The sequence below is a fragment of the Equus quagga genome, chromosome 16 (assembly GCF_021613505.1).
Source record: "Equus quagga isolate Etosha38 chromosome 16, UCLA_HA_Equagga_1.0, whole genome shotgun sequence".
Classification (NCBI taxonomy): domain Eukaryota; kingdom Metazoa; phylum Chordata; class Mammalia; order Perissodactyla; family Equidae; genus Equus; species Equus quagga.
In genome coordinates this window covers 57535842-57559756 of record NC_060282.1, presented here as the reverse complement: position 1 = coordinate 57559756, position 23915 = coordinate 57535842, and the positions used below count along the sequence as shown (strand labels likewise).

The 23915-nt window shown below is 39.7% G+C and overlaps 1 protein-coding gene across 7 annotated transcripts in view; it reads right to left on the bottom strand.

Moving 5' to 3' along the window:
- FAM110B (family with sequence similarity 110 member B) overlaps nucleotides 1–23915 on the bottom strand; it is a 144514-nt gene that overhangs the window by 62821 nt on the left and 57778 nt on the right. For 5 of the 7 annotated variants that reach the window (XM_046641587.1, XM_046641589.1, XM_046641588.1 and 2 more), the window contains one exon: nucleotides 364–452. The exons of 1 other annotated variant lie outside the window; for it this stretch is intronic. The gene's annotated coding sequence lies outside the window, so the exon portion shown is untranslated. Of the gene's footprint in view, nucleotides 1–363; nucleotides 453–5312; nucleotides 5449–23915 lie in introns of those variants that run through there. One more of the 7 variants, XM_046641591.1, reaches the window with a different exon arrangement.

The following is a 23915-nucleotide window of genomic DNA, read 5'->3' as shown; positions in this document are numbered from 1 at the left end:
CTACAGACAGTGTACTTCTCACTGGAGTGTAAATATGTTCATTTTTTAATTTTGTCTTCAAATCCATGCACTTCTAAATACCTGAGAGATTACTGATAAATATAACACAGCATTTAAGAAAGCATAATACTAGCAGATACATAGAAGACACATCATTGGAAACCCTTGGCAAAGCAAATCACCATTATTGGTATTGTGGTTCTGGCAGTGGACTCAAAGGTGGGACTCTTTTTTGTTGTTGTTGTTGAACAGCGAAATATCTGAAACCTCACCCTCTTTGTCTTAACATAATAATGACACCAGTTTTCAGAGTGAATCAATACCTTCTGCTCAGAATGGATCAAAGCAAAGCAGTACACTTACTTGAAAGAGAAATGAGGATTTTAGAGAAGGTAGGCAGAAGACACAGGGAATCCTTCCTGTCTTGAAGTACTCTCTGCAGCACGAAATATCTAAAAATAGAGAAGAAAAAGATTGCGACTGCCTTTGTAATTGACAAAAATAGGCAGGCTATTAAATACTATATATAGCAACAGAAAGTGATGATTCTTTTAAAAATTGGTTAACAAATTTAAAAAATAGATAAACATGTTAGTTAACCAAAATTGTTAGTTTTTACATACTTTTTCAGTCAGAAGATAAGTGTTTTGCGCACTTCAAATTTTTTTTAAAGGAGACATTTAACCACAGATAGCAATTATACAGAAAAAAGAATATAAAACATCAAGTTGTGAGAAGTCATATAAATAAAGGTTTACACAACATCATCTCATTTCGGAACTGCTGCTCTGCCCGTCACCAGTTTGAGTCTCCCCAAGGTAGGACAGAGTGTTAAGAATTCCAAAGGGCCTTAAAGCCCATCTGGTACACAATCCTCATTTCAGAACAGGAAACAGAGGCCCATTTAGGCTCTAGGGCTCGGTACAAACCACTCAGCTGGCTGGGGCAGAGCTCCTGACAGCCACGGGATCACCCTTCACCTGCACTGTAACACTCCCATGCTGGTAGTCATTCATTCAACATTCATTCATTCATTCAAGTACTGACTGAGCACATTCTACAGACCAAGTTCTGTTCAAGGCTCTGGGAGTTAAGACATAAATCTCTGATCTCCAAGTTTACAATCCAGACAGGAGACTAAATACAACAGATACTAACTCAGAATGTCCCACCAGGATGGCAGCTGGAGATATTTGAGCAAAATTTTGAAGGCAGTGAGGAAATAAGCCACGGCTCTACTGGGGGAAGTGCATTCCAGGCAGAGGCACAGCCAGGGCCCCAAGGCAGAAAGCACAAGAGGCCAGTGTGGCTGGAGCAGAGGGACATGAGAGGACAGAAGTGGCAGCTAAGTCTGTGGCAATGGATGAACCAACCAAGGGAAAGCAGGGGACGGGAAGCTGATGAACGACAGAACCTTGCAGAATGTCTACTTAAAATGGGGGTAGAAAAGGAGAGAGGGAAGGAACAATCAGAGATACGAGGAAAAGAGAAAGGAGCTGTTTCCCAGAGGCCACAGGGTCAGAGAGCTGCCGGCTTTGGCAATCAGCTCTGAAGAATGATACTTCCAACTCAGCGAGTAGGATGGGGCAAGGACGAGCTGTGAAAAAGTAAGTGAGGAAGCCTGACTAAGGCAAAACACTATAGAATTAGGAGGATCCTGCACTATCGGAAAGGCAGAGTCTCTTTTCATGTAGACATTTTACTGGCGGCAAGATCTAAAGCAAATATGAGATGTGTAAAGTGGCCTTGCCCTCCAAATTTGGCAAGATTTAAAATATGTCTAATTTAAATTAAATGTATAAGGAGAGCAGTAGGCCTTAAACACAGTAAGGTTAAATGCAGGTGTTATAATCCAAACCCAAATTTTATAAGCTTGTCTTTAATGAGTACATACAACATAAATAAAAGTCAACTAAATAAAAGAGTCAACAGGCATCTAATAGCAAATGATAATTCCAAGCAAAGCAAATAGTTCCAGAGTAATCATTAAATTACTTAAGAGTACAACAGTAATGAAAGAATTTTCTGATTCCTTTAAGATGCCTTTTTAAATTATTGGGTACTTTTTAAAAAAGTTTTCAAATCCCATGTGATGTAAATCCATTAAAATACAAATACTTCCATGGAATAATGTGCTGTGTATTCTGAAAAGAGGTAGTAGGAGGAAGAAAAGAAATGACAGTTCATATTTATTAAATTTATTAGAGATCACAAATAAGATGACATGGTGAAACCAAAAATCAATATAGAATATGAGACATCTGTGGTCCTCACCAACTCTTACTTAACATTAACAGTAGTGGATGTAGTGCAAAATGGATGGGAAACAGGCATTGGTCACTACTCTCTCTGTTCCTGCACACTTCCCTGGCACCCTCCTCCAAAAGAACTGGTCACCTCTCCTTAGGATGGCCAAGCTAATTGCCTCTGTTTTGCTCCCTGCACCCCTACTATTTATTTTGCTGTCTCTCCTCCTCAACAGGCCGCTTCTGGCAGGGCGGGCTGTGCCTTCCATCTTCCCTCACTAACGCTTAGCACAGAATCTAGTACGTGGAAGATACCCACAATTACAGAATAAAATAATGAAAGAAAAACTAAATACACTTAGATGAGAGGCCTAATGTTTCTTCAAATATTTTTCCAATCCAGGCAAATTTTGGAGGGTCAACCCTGAAATATTTATCAATTGCTAATGACAGATATCCCTCAGTTCTTTTGATATCACAGATGCCCAAGTGACAAACCACAAAGCCACCTATACGTATTCCCCTGGAACTCTTACATCCTTCCTTTTCACAATTATTTTCAGGCCTTGTTCAGCCCAAGTTGCTTTGTGGCACATCATATTCTGTATGGAATGATTTTTCATTTTTAAACTGATTACCGTTTTTCCTGCTGTGATTATAAGCCCCCAAGAGAAAAAGCTCGAAAGTATCACTTACAGCAGATAATGTTTTACTTTTAAAATGTTATGTTTTATACTTTAGTTCACGCCAATAGACCTATTTTTGATTGGTCAGAAATGTCATTCTCTCATCAGTAAAGAGCTACAGAATTAGAAGAAGGGAAGAGAAAAAAATTTCAGTGTCCAAGAAATTTATTTATTTTTTCTCAGAAATAAATAAAGATTCCCCTTAATGTAGTTAAAAAAAAAGTTAAGCTGTGATTTATCTGAAGCTAAAAGTGCAGATATTGTTACTCTGCAAAAATGTAAGTAACATTCTATTTAGTGCTATTAGAAAAATGCCCCTTTAGTATGTACGTTGAGAGGTCCTTTGGGATACCACAGTATATTACACAATATACACACACATTGATATTTACACTTGTAAGAAGTTCCTTCTAAATACAGAAAGTCTTTTAAGATCCAGCCCTTGAGAGTCATCACTTAGAACTACTTCCCAAGCTTTCCGTGACACGCGGCTTAACAGGGTCTGCTCACCGAAGGTTGACAATGTTTATGTTGGACAACAATAACTTACTTTTAAGGCAGTCTACTTCTTAGTAATTCTCTAAGACCAAGATAATTTAGGAAGGATTTTAGGAGATCAAGAGAAGGAGGGGGAGAGACAACTATAGAATTATATCAATTTATTCTTCCCAAAATGAGTGTCCAAGACTAACTGTTGATACACAGAAAGGTTACTCTCCGTATCCGCAGCAGGAAGCGCATCAGGCAAAGAATGAAGGCGGGGTCTGCACATGGGAAGAAGAGCAAAATTACACTATTCAGCTGCGCTCTCCCCCATGGCTCCGCACCTTCTGAAATCCGACAAGGCGTGGTTTGCAGCGAGCGAGTCCAAATGGGAAGCAAGTGCTCTCAGCAGAGTGACCCTTCCCATGCTCACTGCGCCACACATGGTATCTTAACACTGAAAACACTGCAGATTGCTTAAAGTCATAGAGACACTGGGGTGCAACGAACGACTCTCAAACTTCCTAATTATAGACAATACTGCATTACAACAAATGACAAACTTTCATAATATTCCTTATTTTTTTCCTTAAAACTGTTCTTTGAGAGAAATATTACACTGGACGATTTACCACTCCTCAGGATGGATTAGGGAGGGAATTTTGGGGCAGGGGGAGTGAGGCACTGCTAATATTCTGAAGTTTTCCTCTACCAAAGAATATACTGAACCCTCTTAACCAGCATATTGTTCTAAACCAAAGGAGTTATTTCAACCAAATACTTCAATGGCATCGTTTGGCTTTTCAGGAGCAGGGAACTAATTCCCGACAGCTTTCAGCTATCAGCAGGGCTCTCCACTGATACCAGACGCATGGTGGCAGCCTGCCAGCCGTGTGACCGTTGACTCAATATACAAGTTTCTGTGGGCCCCACAGTCTGATACGGTCAGGACATCAATTTTTAAGTCTGGGGACTAAATGGTAGCAGGGGGCTCTTCTGGAATAAAATAGAACTCCATGGAGGAGGTACACTGAGAAGCAAAATCTCGCATGGCATTTGTTTGGGTTTCTTTAAGCTCAGCGTTGGCCATTTAAAGATTTTTCCTTCAGAATGTACCATCTTTATTACAGAACTTAAGATTATTTATTGTTTGATTTGCCAAAAAATTCACGTGACCATTAACAGAAATTTTTAAATGTCAAACATCCGTCTAAGTGGGTAGAACCCCACCTTCCTGAGATTTCACTTCCACTCCAAAAGCAACGTCCCTTTAAACAAAGCCCAGAGTCAAAAATTCTCTTGGCACTTCTGAATACACACCTGTAAGTATTTTTGGCAGAATGGGATACTCTAACATTCTCTATATTAAAAAGGCTTAATGAGAACTACAAAAGGTGAAACAAAGAAAACCATCCAAAATGAAGGCTGCCCACATCTTTTGAAGAAACAATAGCACATTACTTCTGCTAAGACCCTCTGTCGACTCAGGAGGATCACTGCCCTGTCCTAATTAAAGTGTGTTTCTGAACTCTCCTTGATTGCTCATTATTCAAGAGAGTGTGGTCTCAAAGCAAACAAAGTCGACCGGATACTGAAACGCATCTCCAAAGACACCCAAATTGATGCAACATCAGGCTTTCCAAAACAGAAGAGAACCAATAAGAATCACTCCCCAGCACATGCACTCTTGAATCCAGGTAGAAACAATAGTCCTTCATGAACACGGTGGCTGTTTACCAGCCAAGCCTTTTCCGGGAGAACACATTTTAGCATGGAACGCTGGAATACGCATGATATTAACAAAAGCAAGATCAAATTAAACAGATGACATGATGAACACGCTTCATTTCATGCATGGCCCTGCTCTTCCTGCGAGATAAAGACTCAAAGTAATTACCATGAACTGAAACTTCTTCACTGATCTCCTTTGGCAGCGGGCAGCTGGAGACTGCTGATGCTCTGACAACAAAGACGAACGCCTTCTCTTCAGTGCCTTGTTCCTTCTCTAACGTTACCAGCTAAGCACCCCCACCGTTGCAAGAACACAGACGAGTATCTCTGTATCTATGTCTCCAATGCAGCATAGAGAGTACTGTGGAAACCTATCAAACCAGCGAGCAGCAAGGCTAGCAACCAATGAGGAGAGGCTCATGCAGAATCCAGCACATGCTCTCTGAGGCGCAGGCTGTCACCAGCGTTTAGCTGGCTGCTAATCTAATTATAGCTAGTTTGCTAGCACAGAGCTATTGGAGCAAAGCACATGAGCAAATTAGATTTTAATAAATTAAACCCACTGACAAAATCATCTTGATTTCCTGTCATTTTGAGGATTAATGTATCACCTTATAAACTATAAGTGATTTTTAAAGTGCATTCTTGTTTTTCCGCCAATCTAGAGAAACAAAGAGTGGTTAAATCAATGTACAGTACCACCAGCATACTTAAACTTAACAGATTCTAGCACTGGGGAATAAATAATAAAATCGATACCCTGAAGACATTAGCGGTAGTGCTATAAAATCTGTCTCACTTTATTTATCCCAATTAGCAATTTGCCACTTATTTGTCCTAAAGTGCTAATTAATCTCTCAATGTAGTTTGAAATACCATGCAAATTTCCATCCAGAGTGGAAAAGTGCTAATCAAGGTGTCAAAAATCATAATCTTGACTACAGTGATGAATAATAATTCAGAGTTACCAGAGACAGAAAAGAGATATCAGAAGTCACTGTAAAAGCAAAAATTAAAGAAATTTGCCCACTCTTGAATCCAGGTAAAATTATTATGGAGTTAAAGTCATTGTGGAGTTCTTTTACGATCTTAAGTAAAGTATTAAATAATTTGCCTAGAGTAAGCATAAAATGATGACCAGCTGTCAGAGAAGATATTTTGTTTTGAATCTGGTTCTGAGGCTAAAGATGACTAAAACTGTTAGCTAAGAAAAATTTGGAAATCCACCATCTATAAAATTTTAAAGTAAATTCTGTTCATTTCTATGATTTATGATAATCAAGCCAGACTTGACCATACAGTTAGTCTAATAATGTATTGGACCAAAATATAAACTTTCCTGGTCAGATTCAGAAGCATTCATGCCCACAAATTTTGGGGAAAGTGAAAAATAAAATCTTGGATTTTATTCCACATATTAAAATTTATCTTTTAAGTAAATGATCTGTATACTACACTTGCTTGTATGCCTTTTGACCTTTCTTGAGTTTTTCATAAGCCTTTAATTTTTATACTACCAATACCATATTTACATTATATATTTAAAGAACAGGAAAAAATTTGGCCACTGCACAATTTAATGGTAAAATTAATTCTAGTAGCCAAATCCTGTGAGAGGCAGCTTGATGCATAGGTAAAAAGCATGCATTCTAACAGCCAGACTGCCTGCATTTGAGTTCTGGATAAGGTACTTCCCACGAGCGTAACTTTGGGCAACTGACTGGATTCCTATGTGTCTCACAGAGACAGTACTGGAGACACCTTGCAGGATTATTGCCAATGAGCTATTAAGTACTAAGCACACAGCACCAGGCCTGGAACAGAGTGAGTTCTAAATTAATCTATTCTTAACAGTAGTGATCTTTTCATCATACCATATTGGTTATCTTCTTTTCTAGTACCATACTACTCAAAAAAGAAGTACCGAAACACTTTTCCATCGTACAGCTTTGTCAAAAACACCATTTAGAAATAATTCATGGTGACAAGCTAACGGCAGATGATTAATCATACAGAACCATTATTGGTATTCACTGTAGTAACAAAACTTATTTCACCTACTTCTTTCTGGATATGTAATAGTCACTAATTTCAATTAATTTTATATGAACCAATCTTAAAAGGAATTTTTAGGAAGTCTGGTCTCATAATTAATTTTCATTAATTTGCAAAATAGATTAAATGGTATTATACACTTGAAAAGTGTTTCCTATGGAATATAAATTGAGGAAAGTCTATAATGAAGAGGTTGATTAAATTTAAAATGACAAATTTATGTGAAACAGGGAGAGACGCCTAGTTGAATACAACCTTTGTCCCTGCAGCCTATTTATTTGTTTTCCCTTAAAGTCATTTCTTTCTTCTTGGTATGTTTTGCAAAATTAACAGTTCTGGGATGACCTTAATCAAATCTGTTAATCTGTTAAATTTATTTTTCCTAATTCCCAGAAATTGGTATGTTCTACTAGTCAAGTTCCAATCCAATGATAATATGCAAACTTCTCATTTCGGTAGTTTTGTTTTGCCTTGCTTTTTATTTGAAAACCTTTACAAAGCACTGACATCTTCAACAGCCATAAAGATTTACTCTAAGGAACCAAATATTCTCAGGGATTAATTAGTAGCCATGGAAAAGAAATATTGACTAAAGGGCAGTATTCATCCTCCAATCTTTGTGCACCACAATCTGTTTGGGAAATAAACCAGTGAGAGGAATGGCATGGCCCATAAACTTCAAGGGAAAACACAGAAACTCACGGCCCATAAATTCAAGAGTGAACAACTGTGGACACATCCACAAACTCTGGAAAATAGGATGGAGACAAGTCTGCTGAAGGAAATAACTGCTGCACGTGCTACCACGAAGCCTCGTCGATGTGAATTATCAAAGCGCAATCACCATCATCAGGAGCGAAAACTCTAAGAGCAACTGGCTTCAGTGGTTTGGCCTAAGGCACAGCTCCCTGGAGGCTGTCAGGATACAGACCAGTAACACTTCCAGGCATTTATCTAGGAAACATCCAACCACTTTGCCTTCCTCTTCATTTAACAGACTGCTAGCTCAAAAAAAGGCACTTTTAAAAAGCTGTTTGATTAATTTGTCTCATGCCTGTTTTGTATAAGACATTAAACAGACGCTTTCTAAGAGAAAGAAGAAACTGTCCTTTCTTAGATCTTATCTGTCAACATGCTGAGAACCAATATTAGTTCTGAAACTAAGTAACAGTTAATTGGTGATCTGTCTCATTGCCACCCTGCGAGGTGAGCCGATATATTTTTTTAACCTCTGGAATAGCACTTTTGTCTTTGAACTTCAGACAACTCATCCTTCATTCTGAAAAATCATTCATTTACTCAATGAATAGTTTTTGGCATCTACTACGTGCAAGGACTGTGGTGGACACTGGGAGCACAGCAGGGAGTGAGACCGTGCTCAGACTCCTAGTGGAGCTTCCATTCTAACGAGGGAGATAAACATTAAGTGATTCATTAACAAATGAGTAATTAGGGTAGACGAAACTGCTGTGAAATGCAGGATGCTGTGAAAGCACGTAAGTTGGGTGGAGAGTCTGGTCTGCGGCTGAAGCAGGCTTTTGGCTGGAGCATGGGTGAGGGCTGAGTGCTGTGAAGGTCCTGGAGAGGCCAGGGGGAGCCAGAGGACACAAGGGCGGGGGGGCACACAGCTGCAAACTGCATACATGAGAGGAGGAAAAGGGTCTGGTCCAAGCTGTCTGGAAATCTGACTGCTGGTGCATTCCTTCCAGTTCTTTCTAGTAATAGTTTCTTATTATTTCCAAATCAAAACCCTCACTTATCCTTCCTTGAAAAGAATGAAAATGTGTACATCTCACAGTTCCTACAACAGCCAAGAAGGAGCAGACAGTCACCACAGAAACAGCTTACCTCACCGAATGGGTTTCCCCAAGTTCTGTTTGATTCTCTAACCTTGGAGAGTGAGGAGAGGAAAGCCTGTGTATCAAGAATTTCCATACAGAACACTGTAGAGTTTTCTTCCTTTGGAAAAGAAATCAGGGTTCACACAATAAAAACGATTCTGTTTAAGCCCATGGCTCCCAGATAACTTTAGACTCGTCTGAAGATTCTGACTAAGAGTGTCTCCATTTCAGCTATTTATCAAACTCCAACTTGCTGAGAGGGACCCAGGGGGCCTGCTTCTGCTCTGAGGAACACGGACCTGGGCATGGGGAGGCCTGACCACAAGCTGGGCCACCATGGCTGACATTTCTCTCATTTGGCTGGGGGAAGCCCCAGCTCAACTCTACTCCCAGCTCTGCCAAAGGAGGGAGCAGGGATCAGCAGCCCAGGATGGTCCAGGACAAGCCAAACAACCCAGCCCACGCAGAGAGTGGGGGCCAGCAAGTGCTGGGATAGACAACTTGTAGCATTTCCTTAGGCCACCAACAGGAAGTTACTGCACGAGAAGCTGGGCATAGATGCTAACAGCTGGCTCCCTCAAAGCCATGCGAGGATCTCTAGCATGCCACCCACCCCATTTCGAGGAAAAGAAGAATGCCCAGGCTATGGAATTCTGCTCTGGTTACTGGGTGTAGGACAACCAGTGAAAAAGCATAAGGGTAGTTGGTGTCCCTTCCTTTTCTGTTCCTAACACCCAAACATCGGCTTTTCTTTTCTTTTCTTTCTTTCTTTCTTTGAGAACGTGGCATACGGGACACTCAATGCAGTTGTAATGTGGCTGGGCTGGGAACGATTGAATTAGGCTGCTGGAAATTACTCCAGCTGCTCCAAAGGCCATGCGCAGCTCTCATCTCCCTCTTTCTTCAGACTCTTAGCATCCTGTCCTGTTTACCATGAAGTGACCCCACTGCCTCAATAGGGCCTCAGAGGTTCCTTTGTATGTCTGCACAGAACACCATTGGGCAAGTCTGCTCTCAGGCCTCCTGGGAAGCTGCCCACTAAGAAAGATGATTATATTTGGACGATCATCTTGCCAGGCTGCATAAGCAGATCACCTGAGTCTCCTCTGTGGGGCTCGGTTTATAATCCAGTTGAGCATCTTGTAGTGTCTTGTGTACTTCTTATAAAAGTACACAAGACTCTTGCCCTGGAGGTGAGCTCTCAACCCTACTAAACAAATGGTAACCACAGCATTCAGTACAATGTCCCAAATTAAGAATCCACAGAGGTGCTTCTGTGCAGGTGGACAGAATTAAGAAGACAGCTGGAATACAGTAGTGCAAAAATGACTTTTCCCTGAAAATCTGAGAAAACTGAACAATTAGGGTAATATCAGAAAGCTTTGAAATTTTGATGCAAAAAGCACACTTATTTGCCTAACAAACAATTCGATTCAGAAAAATCTTCATTAAGATTGTTTTATTCTGCATCTCATGAACAGAGTATTCTTAGGAAAGCATCTTTTTTGATTCACCTGCCTTCCAGAACAGCTCATTTTTACCCAAATAATTGTTTCCTAATTACACAGTCAAATAATCAATTACAGGGAATTTAAAAAATCTCTCATTGTACACAAATTTAAGCACTGCATAATACAAGGACTTCTGTAGTCTCCAGAAATAAAAACTGCCACCATCCTTTCATTTATATTTATATAGGTCTATAAGTCAAACATGGGTTTGTTCAGCTGATAAGGTAGGATGCACATGGACATTTCATACATGTGTAAGCAGTTGTTGATTTCAGAACACGCATGTCCAAATGGCATGTGGACAGCAGAGAGCCCTGCATGAATGGACGTTCTGCCAATTAAAAATTACTGTTACCAACAACTCTCTTTAATAACAACAAAGCCACTGTGGTGGTTTAAGACATCAGTGATTTATATCTTAATGGGAGTGATTTTAAATAATGAATAAGATTAATCCTTAGCATCCTGCTTGTAGCTCTTAAGAAATAAAAGCTTAGGACAGAGAAGAGAGAGTTATTTGAGAACCTAAAACACTAAGGAGATATTGCTTCACTAATTCAGGAAATATATATTGAACCCGTTATGTGATCATGGGTTGGGATATGGCCCTCCCCTGACAGAGCCACAGGTGAGGGAGGCAGGAAGCACCTGCGGGCCTGCAGGAAGGCAGGGGTTTCAGAAAGGGGAGCCACCACGCTGGGTCTACCTTGAGATGCTGTCTGGGGCATTTGTGGCAGGCATTTTCTTCAAACACAGAATTTGTCCTAATGTTCTAGTGTGTTCACCACCACCGACCAATGACAAACCTGAGACATCGAGGACACAGGTTCCTGGGGACCCAGAGCAAGACAGGAGGTTGGAAGGTGGATAGAGTCCCAACTGGGGACAGCTTTAGACTCTCACAGCGGGGAGGAGCAGAGGAGCAAAGACCACAGTTTTGTGTTAGGAAGACTTGTCCTCTATATATGGATATATGGGTATATTGCTTTTTCTCCATAAATTGTATTTCCACTCAGACTTTCCACATAAAATGGGGCAATCTTAATATATATGTCATTCAGGGTGGTCTGTAAAGATTCTTGGCCACAAGAAAAACAATTACTTGAAACTGAAAGGATTTCATGTCTTTACTCAGGAAACACGAGTGCTTTTCAACGTGCAGGGCACCGAAAACCTGAAGATAATTACAAGCGCCTTCACCACTGAGGTGCTAGCAAGGAGGCTCCAGAGGCGCCGGCCCACAGTCAGGCATGCTCTGGACTCAGACCACAGGGCGTCCAGCTCCAACACCCGAGAGCAAGTTATTGAACCTCATGTGTGTCTCACTGTCCTCATCTAGCAAGAAAATGATACCAGCAGAACTTTCCTCGCAAGATTTTTGTGATGATTAAATAGGAATTACCTGTAAAGCACAGAGAACGCTGCCCGTTGCATGGCAACACCCCATGTTTGAGAGGTTACCATTGCTCCTGTGCTGGTGCCTGGAACTTACTCAGTTCTCAAATAGGGTTCCTTGTTATCTACATACTTCCTCCCTCTGCTCATAATGACATTTAACTAGTATTTATTGAGCTCTCATCATTTGTCAAATACTGTGCTAGGATGAGGACATGGACCTTCCAAACCAGGGAAGGAGACAGATAAAACACCACCAATGATTAAACCTGAACAGAGTCTTTAAATTGACAAGGAAGTTTCACATGCATTTTCTGCTTTGAGACTCCCCAAAATGCTGTCAGGGAGGTATTATTATTATCATCCTCAGTTTAGAGATGAGGAAAAGGGGCCTGGGATGGTTACAGGACTTGCTCAGGGACTCCAGACTCAACTGGCTCCTATTTTGCTCCTCTTCTCACTAAAACCATGTTTGTTCCTACACACAAAAAATTAATTACTGTGGGCATAATAATGGGATATTGTTAAATAATTTTATATATAATAATATAATAGATATTATAATATAATAAACAATTAGATATTATTATCTAATAAGAGCTATGAGTTAGGTTGTAGCAGCAGTCCTGAGCCACTTAGCTTCCCTTCTGTTCTCAGATGATACCATGTTTTCTGAACGCGAACAGGCATCTTCTAGGATGGGAAGCATTTACCTCAGAAATCATCTCTGTACTATCAAAAGGATTGGACTCTCTCTCTATTGATTCCTACAAAACTTTAAATTACAATAAATAGACTAATGTCCTAAATTTTCACTTTATCTGCCAAAGTGGAAGACCTACACATTTCAGTTAAATGAACTTTTTATCATTTTAAATAGTTCTGTACAACATCAGCACCAGTTCTTGGACATATCTCCACACTTGCAGCCCAACATCAAGGTATATAATCTTGCATGAGTAATGCATGTGGCTATTTTAAGCAAAAGCTTCATGGAAAAACTTCAAGTATGCATGGCACGAATGTTCATAATTATGTTTTAACGTTACTAACTTTGAAAGCTCAGACTTTTGTCCAAACAAATATGTAACTACAGAACATAATTTATTATGAAATTCATTTGGGGTCTTCCTGAAACTTTTAAAGTCAGTAGAGGTGAAAGGATAGTTGTCTTGAAAGGGTCATATCAAAACTTTGGAGGTTACTTCCTGAATGATACTCCTTGGGAGGAATTATGTTGCTAGAACAATATCGCCATATACTTCTCACAGTCTACCCCATTATATTTTATCTGAATCTAGCTACTTTCCAGCTGGTAACCTTGGGTAAATTACTTAACTTCTATATGCTTGAATTTTCTCCTCTGTAACATGAGGATGAAGATGTGTGGATTAAATGAGGTAATATACACAGAAAGCATTTAGGGAGTGCCCAGCATTTCGTAAACATTACAGAAGCCCCCTCTTATCTGAGGTTTCAGTAACCTTTGGTCAACTGTGGTCCAAAAATATTAAAAGGAAAATTCCAAAAATAAACCATTCTTAAGTTTTAAGTTGCAAACCGGTCTGAGTACTGTGATGAAACCTCATACTGTCCTGCTCCGTCCCGCCCGGGACATGAATCATTTGTCCAGCATATGCGTGCTGTGTATGCTACCTGCCCATTAGTCACTTAGTAGCTGTCTCGGTTATCAGATCGACAGTCGCGCTATCACAGTGCTTGTGTTCAAGTAATCCTTATTTTACTCAATAACCGCCCCAAAGCACAAGAGTAGTGATGCTGGGGATTTGGGTCTGCCAAAAAGAAGCTGGAAAGTGCTTCCTTTAAGTGCTTTCTAAAAGATGAAAGTTCTCAGCTTAACAAGCAAAGAAAAAAAATCCTATGATGAGGTTGCTAAGATCTACAGTACTCTTATTACAGTATATTGTTCTAATTGTTCTATTCAATATGTTATTGTTAATCTCTTACTGTACCTAATTTATAAATTAAACATTAACATAAGTATGGATGTACAGGAAAAAACACAGTATGTATATAGGGTTCTGTACTGTCCATGGTTTTGGGCATCCACTGGGGGTCTTGGAACATATGCCCACATTCCAAGGCGGGGGACTACTCTATATATGTTCTCCTTGCTTGGCTGATGGCAAAATTAAAACATCCAGGCCAAATGATATTATCGTTATTAGAAAAACTGACCCTCTCCCAGAAAAAGAAGTACGTGATGTAAACATATAACCATCACGTCCAGAGCACAAGCCAGATGGAACATGCTATACGGATAAGAGTTTGTTAATAACATCTAGAAATTCTGGAACTTAAATAAAGCACAACTTTTTTCCTGGGACAATTTGGAAAAGCTTCTTAAAATTTTACAAATGTCTCTCTCTTTACCCCTGGCCATTCACTTTGGGAAAATAATCCAGAGGAAATAGTTGGGATCACATGCAAAAAAACCTTACAAGTAATTAAAGATATGTGCAAAAAAAAATTGAAAATCTTAACATTAAACAATAGCCAATTGGTTAAATAAACGATGATGTATAAATAAAAATATGGAACATTATGCAGTTATCAAAGGTGATATTATAGAAGACTATTAAATGGAAATATAGCTGAATATTAAGTGAGAGTCATAAATCGATGTATATTATGATTCCATTTTTGTTAAAATTATCTCTATTATATATATACATATAGCTCTGTGAATATATATATAGAAAAAGGGCAAATGCCACAATGTGCATAGTTTTTATCTCTGCATGGTTTAACTTTTCTGAATTGTTTAATTTTTCTACTGTGTTATCACTAACACTGAACATAAACTATTTGTTAAAACTCTATTTTTTTCCCCACTTTTACCCAAGGAAAAGAAAAAACCGTGGCTGGCACATTTCTAATGAGTAGCCCCTCTAAAGCCTCAGGCTTGGAGATTCTTGCTGCCTCGGGCCCTGGTCATAGGATCTGGCCTACAGCCAGCTGACAGGGTATAGCTTAGCTTTGCTAACCAGCTAGTAAGTGGCAGCCTCAGCAAACAACGTTTTGATGTGCTCATCATTCCCAGTCATAAGTGAAACCACTAGGGTGGGAACCAAAACTTCAGCCCGGATTGTCAATCAATTTACTGATGATTATCAGACATGAGGGCAAGTCTCTGTTGGCCCTGGTACGAGTCCTCATCGCTAAGGAGGGCTCAGATATTCCTTTCCTTAGTTATTTATTTGGATAACTCTCTCCTTTTACCAAAGGGCATTCTTAGACATTTGGAAGATATGGTCAGGTTCAAACGTCTATAAAGAAGCCAGTAAATTTAAGTGACGGAGAAAATGGAAAATAATTTCTTTGGCTATAAAGTTAGAAACATTAGCATGATTCAAGATTGACTGGAACTGTGGCAAGTTTCTGAAGTATTAGGGATTGCTACTTTCTTTTACCATAGTGGAAGATGAGTTTAAAAAAGTAAAGCAGAGGAATCACCTCCAGCATGGCTGCCTATACTGCCTCTATTTTTACTTTTACGTTTTTAAAATCTTATGAACCATAGCTCAGTATTATTCATAGATAACGGTTTGATGGTTTTGTCAGAAAGATATTTCCATTTATATGTATACATTTTAAAGGTAATTTTATTATATCTGGGGACCAATTTTTTAAGTTCCACAATAGAAATTAATGTGCAAGTGGGATTTGTTTAACAGAAATTTGCCTTGGTGCTCTATTCCATCTATACGGTTAAGTGGGAAATTACCTATAAAACCAAGACTTTTTTTCCCTACTGAAAATAATCATACCCCAATTTCTTTTTTGAATAAGTTTTTCATAAATGGTGACTAGTTTTCTGTATCTAGATTCCCTATATTTCTCCTGTTTCTATTTTCATATGTAGAGATCCTTTTCTATGTTTCTTTTATAGCAAAGAAACTTTTTCATTATGTAATCCTGTGAAAGGCAGTGACGGTAATGATGGGACCTTTTTCATTTAACAAGTGTTAGTCTCCTGAAATGTTTACCACTCAGTGATTGCAACAGAAAACACATTAAGTCCTTTAAGAATGAGGAAGAAGTTATTTGAAGAGAAAGAATCCTTTGGAAATATGAATATGTGAATAGTTTCTAAATGAAGAAGAAAATCTTTGTCATTTATTTGAGGTTCTTTGTTGGGTTAATAATGTATGCTTTAGGGATACAATAAAGAAAAAAGTTCTTCCTCCAAATGTTACCAGAACAGTTTGTAAATCTCTGCTGATATTTGCAAGGCTTTTTTTTGTTTTTCTTGGTGAGGAAGATTGTCACTGAGCTAACATCTGTGCCAATCTTCCTCTATTTTATGTGGGACAGCATAGCTTGATGAGCAGTGCTAGGTCCGTGCCTGGGATCCAAACCTGCAAACCCTGGGTGACCAAAGCAGAGCGCACAAATTTAACCACTATGCTGCCAAATTGGTCCCTGAAAGGCATTTTTGCAGATGTGGGTTCTCTCTATGTAAGGCACCTTTTCTAAACTCTGTATCAGGGAAAACAAGCCCATGGAAAAGATAAGCTTCATTGCATCTTACTTGTATCATGTGTATGTCATTAGATTTGAAACTGCAAGTGATTTAAAGGACATTAATTCACCTTAAGGAAACTTTCTTGGGTTTCTCTTTGACTTTATTTCCAAAGTCAGATTACAAGCTAATTTAAATTTCAAGTATTCGATTACATTCCTCTCGAATAACTGCTCACGATCTTTGCCAAGTCAGTGCTCCCATTCAGGGAGAAGCTATTTTAATTCCACTGCAGGCAGGTCTTCTAATGAAGGGGACAGTTTAAATTCCTCTTACATGAAATAGCACAAGACAAAGGTTTCTTATCATAAAGGCTGAGTCAAGCCTACAAAATGCTTTGTATCCTAAATTATATACACGGCTTTTAAATTAACATTGCAGAAATGTTCTGTATTAGGAATAAACAGCATAAAGTACCTAACAGATTAGTGGAAAAGAACCACAGGAGTCCAGAGAGCAGTGACACAAAGCGGCCACTTGATAGCTTGATGTTATTCAGACTAAAGAAGATTTTCGTTTTAATCATCTTCACCCAAAGGGTAAGCATCATCTTCACATTTGTCTTTATTGTTGTTTAAGAAGAAAAACAATTTGAATCCGTAATTTGAGTCAGTGCTAGGCTTTAAAAAGATGGTGTCTGGTGTTCCATTATCCTAGAAAGGTGGGGGAAGGGGGAAAATGTGGGGGGTTAGTTAATTTCACTTTGTCTACAATGGGTGCAGCTCATTCTCACAAAAGAGTGGATCCTGGCTTCTCTGGGTAAAGTAAGTAGAAAACCTTGTAGGCCTGGGTCCTGCATCAGAAATGATGAGCGGTCCAGTTGATGAGAATGAATACTCCCACTCCTTGAGACGCTCCAGGCGAGAGAGCCTGGGTCCTGCATAACGGGCGGAGTCTCCTGCCCTAAACACCAGCCTGGGACAGGCCAAGGGAGGAAGGATGGAGAAAAGAGATTTTTTTTGATTTGTAATTACTCCCTTTCTTAAAATTTCCTCATTTGCAGCAAAGGAACTTAGAATTTCTTCTTTTTTTTTTCTTTTTGAAAAACAACAATTTCAGTCCTTCCAAAAGATGCTGATGCTGTGTATCTTTGGAGAGAAGGTATTTTACAGGAAAAAAAATACTCCATTGGCAACCAAGCAAATGCAATACTAAAGCATTATTTTAAACATTGGTTGGTCTCAGTGTGAGAATAACTGGAATTTCAGTTAGCCTATCCTCCTTTTTGATTTACCAGTTTTGGGCTCCTCTGTAGTCTGCTCGCTCACGCCTTCATACATATTTCTTTTCAGCATTATTCTCTGACCTAAATCACAGTGAAATGGAACATATTACACCAAATTTTTCATATCTGAACAAACTGCAGTCATTCAACCGCATAACACATTCCACCTGCAAAACTCCATGTCAGAATCTCAGATTAGGGACGTTTCCCACTTGGTGGAAATGTGATCCACTGTGAGGAACCTAGAAGGTGGTTCATCTGCATTCTCACTGAAAAGAAAGTATCCTCCACACAGAGGACAGGAAGCTGTTCCATAAAGACACGGGAATCCCAACATTGTGGTATTAATAAGAATAAAGAATTAGATCAATGAAGCAGAAGAGAGTCCAGAAACAGATCCACAAATATACCACTGATTTTTGACAAATGAACTCAGACAATTCAAAGGAAAATGAAAAGAATTTTCAACCAACGATGATGGAAAAATTAGATATTAATTTGGAAAACTGTCAACTTTCACCCCTACCTCCCACCAAAAATATAAACCTAGATAGATCATAGACATAAAAGTTTAAAACTGAAACCATAAAGCTTCTAGAAAAAAACAGGAGAATATTTTTGCAACTTTGAAGTAGGTAAAAATTTCCTAATTTCCTAACAAAAAACACTAACTATAAAAAAACAAATTACCAATTGGTCTTTAAAAGAATTATCAAATAACACTGTTAAGAAAATGAAAAGGCAAAATGACAAACAATTCAACTTAAAAAAAGGGCCAAAGACTTAAACAGATACATCACAAAAGTAGAAAATATGAAGGCCTATAAGTGCATGGAAAGGTACTCAGCGTCACCAGGCATAAGAGAAATACAAATTTAAACCAGAAAAAGACATCATTTCATAGCCCTCTTATCACTAAAAATAGAAAGACAATACCAAATGTTGGCAAGGATGTGGAACAACTGGAACTCACTCACTGCTAACAGAAAAGTTAATCAAACATCTACCCTATGACCCAGAGATTCCACTCAGGGGTATCATCCAAGATAAAAGAAAACACACGTCCACAAAAGGACTTGTTCAACAATGTGTATAGCAACTTTATTCAAAATGCCCAACTGGAAACAAGCCAAACATCCATTAACAGAAGAACCGACAAGCAAACTACAGTCTACGCACACAACGGAATAAAAGGACCGAGCTACGGATACAACGAGGATGAATCTCAAAGACATGACATGGACGGAAAGGAACTAGCACAAAGGGTATTTATTGCATGATCCCAACTGTAGAAATTTAAAAACGGATAAAACTAATTTATGGTGATAGAAATCAGAACAATGATTTCTTCTTTGGGGTGGAAAAGGAGGAATTGACTAGAAAGTGCCAAGGGAGAATTTGCTGGGTGATGGCAATGTTCTATACCTTTATTAGGGTGGTGCCATGACTGTGTATAATTTGTTAGAACTTATCGAACTGTACACTTAAGATTTGTAAATTTTACTTAAAAAAAAAACCCATATTGTATTAAAAAAACAATATTACCAACACTGTCTTACTACAAAGTTTTTAAAAAGATTTTATTACTGATCTGATATCCTAATAAAATTATTTTTAAATTCTTCTGAACCTTTCTACCTCTTATTTATATGTAGTATGCCACGTATTTATAAAGAAAACATGATGACTCGATTCCATATGAACTTATGACAGTTATAGTTTACTCATTTTAATGTCATATTGTGCCATTATCCATGAGATTACTTTATCAGGACCTGAGAATAATTTTTTCTACTTGTAGGCCCCTGGAAAGCTTATTTTAAACAGTTAGCCATCATTAATACCCATTTAAAACCTTTATTTTTGCCTCTTCTGCTTTTACTTGACCAATTTTCCTTTTATTTGTCTCATGTTTGTAATAAAGCAATTTTCTGGAAGAAATTAATATGCATTTTATATGAATATAATATATACACTTACCTCTTTTTCTAACTGACTTGTATATTACTCTTAAAAACACACAGCTAAGCATCTTGAGGTCAATGGAAACTTTAAGAACAGTCTTGGTTTTGAATATCTGTTCTGTTCCTTACTAGTTATACAAGTTTAGGTTAAATTACTTCATTTCTTTAAGACTCAGTTTCTTCTTAAATAAAAATAACTATTTTATGGCTTCAAAAGGGGACAGGAGGTAGGAGCTGGCCCCAGCAGCTAGTAAGGGAGGGTTCTGTCTGTAGAGAATTTAAAGAACAATAATAAAGCCTCATGCAAACAATTCTAAAACATACCAGTGATCAATTACCTGTCCCCATGGGGCAAAGTGATCCCAGTGACACTACATATGACAATTCAAAGCAACACAGTCTGGCAGCCACCTCTGAGGGAGGGAGCAGAAGTAACACAAGCCTGAGGTGAGTCTCACTCAGCTCTGGCCCAGGAACAGCTGACCTCCAATGAACACCTTCTCTGTGCCTGGCCCCCCGCTAAAACACATTAACCACTTCATCCTCACAACAATTCTATGAAGCAGATACTACTGCCATTTCACAGCGGAGGAAGCTGAGAGAGAGGTCAGTCACCTTCTCGGGGCTACCAGCTGGTGAGTGGTGGAATCTGGGGTCCCCGGCAGTTGACCCCAACATGTGCACTTGAACCTTGAAGCTGCACTATGGTTCCGAGCTTCCAAGGCTTCCCGGGGGCTTTAAAAGGTGACTGGGAAGGAGTGGGAAGGTCAGAAAAGAAGGACTCTCAATTTACAACAGTCTGTTTTGGAAAATTTGGATCCTCAAAGCTTGAATCACAACAGTACAAGAAATAAGAATAATTAAAAGGGCAGAGCCTCCAGTTATAGTTCTTAGGAAAATAAACTACGATCTAATTTCCCAATATCCAGGAAATGGAAAAGAGCAGCCTTGCCAAAAACCTTGCATTCAGCTGCCTAAATGCACCATGTTTGTTTGTTTGTGTGTGTGTGTGTGTGTGTGTGTGTGTGTTTGCGTGCGAGTGCCAAGCTCCTCTCAGGCGCTCTACAAGCTAGCCCGGCCCAGCACCGTGTCCGCCTGGAGCCTGCGCCTGGCTTCCCTGGGGCCATGGACCTGTGAGTGGGCCCAGTGCTCTTGCCAAGGAAAGCAGCCACCAACTGCAGGGGCCGGCAGAGGGGAGCAGAGCATTCCAGGCACGCAGGACTGCGTGTGTTTTCACAGCAGTGAACTCGCCCCTGGCCACGGTGTGAATGTGGCTATAAATCAAGTGGTAATTAGATTTCGCAGCATTTAGCACAACCCCTCTGCCCTCATTTACCAGCAATGGACAGGAAAGAAAGGCAGACCATTCCCACCAAGTACGCAGGCTTCTTCACTTTGAGCCTTGTGTTATGCTTTCACCCTCAAAGCACAAGGCAGCCCCGGAGAGAACATTCTCTCAGGGTCCAGGCTGCGTGACAATACCCTGTAATGACACCAAGGATGGGGATGGAAAAATCTCCGGGAGAAAGGGGATCTGTCCTTATCATAATGGAACAACCAAAAGCCTACGGAAAACAGAACAGCAGTTCAAATAAACTATGCATTAGTAGGAAAATTTAATTAACCTATCAGAAAAGCAACGGAATCTTCACAGATACATGCACAACACAGGCACCTAAGCAAACTAAGTTCTCATTTGATTTTAGTCAAGGCAAATTCGGCCTTCACTTTGGGCTATAAACATGCCATCTTGCGCGATTTATAAGGGAGACCTCAGGAGATGTGTGAATTATGCCTTTATGAAGATTTTAGCTTTAAATGTTATCAAGCCCCAGGAAAATGCAACTGAATACTTGGGTTTACGTAAAATGTCAGTGTTCTCTTTTTAGTGTGACTTGATGCTTTTTATTTTCCATTTCCACACTCTATGCTTCTTAACTTAAATAACTTTTGATAACAAGTAGAAATTGAAACAGTACTGGAAAGCTAAACATTTAATGTGCATTTATTTTAAACTACTGGCTATATTCTCAATGGACTCATCCTGACAACCTCAAAAAGCTAGAGATGTCAATGATTCCAAATTGCATTATGATTGGAAATTTTTAGTTTAAAAACTTATTATTTTAGACCATAAGTTGGCAAATCTTTTTGTAAAGAGCCAGATAGGGGATATTTTAGGCTTTGCAGACCACGCAGTCTCTGTCATGACTTCTCAGCTCTGCCACTGCAGCACAAAACAGCGAAGGTCAAAGTGTAAACAAATGATCATGGCTGTGGCCCAATAAAACTTTATTTACAAAAACTGACAGTAGGCTGGATTTGGCCCGTGGGCCATCGTTTGCCGCCCTCTGATCTAGACCAGACTAAAACAGCGCGGAAGGTGGTCTCTAACATATATGGAAACTGACACCTCCAAGTGAAAAAGAACTATAAATAAGCAACTCCTTGTACCCAATTGTATAAGGCAAATGTTTCTTGAGTTTCTGGAAGTTGCTAATTTTTATCACGAAACATAAGATTTGAGGGTGTTCATCCTTTCTTGCACGTAGCACATTAATGGGTGTTAATGCTGATCAGAGCTGGAAACCGAGCTTGTCCTACGTGTGACTCGAGGTGGCTAACAACGTTCTACTCACAAGGGAAGGCTTCACTTGACCAGCCCTGGATCTCAAGAGGCCCAAGGCACCTTAAAAAGAAAAACGCCACTTCTGTCACTTAAGAGCACAACTGATTTACTCAACTTCAAAAGGGCACTGAAAATGCCACGCTTTGAAAAACACAAAACACTAAGGGAGTGGGGAGACGCATGATGTACCCTTCCCAAATGACACAAAAGAATGTGTGTCCACAGGTGTAAGGAAAATTAATTAAAATGCAATCTTTAGATCAGGAATGGTGATTATTTAAATGCCAAGAAGAAACATAACCCCAAATGGAAAGGGAAAAAAAAGATACAGAGAGAGGAGGGAGAAGACTGAAGCTATTCAAATGAAGTCGGCTAACACAACATCCTCAGCTGGGCGCCATGCTGTCAGGTTTGCAAACGCTCTTGCAGGCAGAGTGGAGAGTCCCGCGTGCTTCCAGCACCACACCTCAGGCGCATACAGGAAAACACGGCTGCTCTCCAACCCTGCTGCTCACTGGCCCAGCGGACAAGGCCAGCATGGCCGCTTCGGGCTGATGCCCTCATTACAGAAAGCAAACTACTTGAAACCCAAACTCTCCGAGTTTGCCGCTGGAGTCCTTTTTGGAACAAGAGAGGGTATGAATAACTATCTCAGTTTCCAAAGATTTTATATCACAGTCTGTGTGATTCTTTTTTTAAGCCACTAGTTTGAGAATGCAGCAATTCAATACTACATACCATCTGATAACATGGTGTAGAAAAATGGAGAAAGAAAGGAAAAAAAGAGCTGAGAAGGTGCTATGAAGTAATTGTTAATTTTTCAGATACATGAATAAACATGTCATTAGCCGGAATAAGAAATTTATGAACTAAAGGGATTACTTGTATAAAAACAGATGTATACAGCAGTAGAGGTCTTTGATTTTTTTTTGGTGAGGAAGACTGGCCCTCAGCTAACATTTGTGCCAGTCTTCCTCTATTTTGTATGTCGGACGCCACCACAGCATGATGAGTGGTGTGTAGGTCTGTGCCCAGGATCCACACCCCAGAACCCTGGGCTGCTAAAGGGGAGTATGTGAACTTAACTACTACGCCACCAGGGGAGCCCCAGAGGTCTTTTGCTTTTTGAGGGACATGGTTCTCCCCACTCCCACCATCAACTCTGACAAGCTCTAGCTCCAAATACACTGGTCCCAAGCCCCTCGGGAAACACAGATGATGAACGGGTCCAGAGACTACTCTCTCACCTCCTCTCAACTGCTCTGCTCTTTGCAGTGTCAATCTTCTCCTACCGACTAAATCCCCAGAGTGTTCCCTCCTATTCTTGTGTATCTTTGCTTAGTTATGTCTAATTGAAGAAACACAGCAAACTATACCCAGCTAGCAACGGGTCTTCTGCAAAGCCCATTTTGAAAAACCACATTATCGTTTATGAGTCTTCGGTAATGAAGCAGAGGACTAGGGGGAGGTATATAAACACTCCGCTTGCTCTTGTTCAGTTGGGGTTGGAAGGAGACTTCAGACTTCTGCATCCATTTGCCCTCAGGGAGAAGGGATCTGGCCCCCTGGGTGTAGACTGCTCCTGGCTGGTGCTAGAATCCTC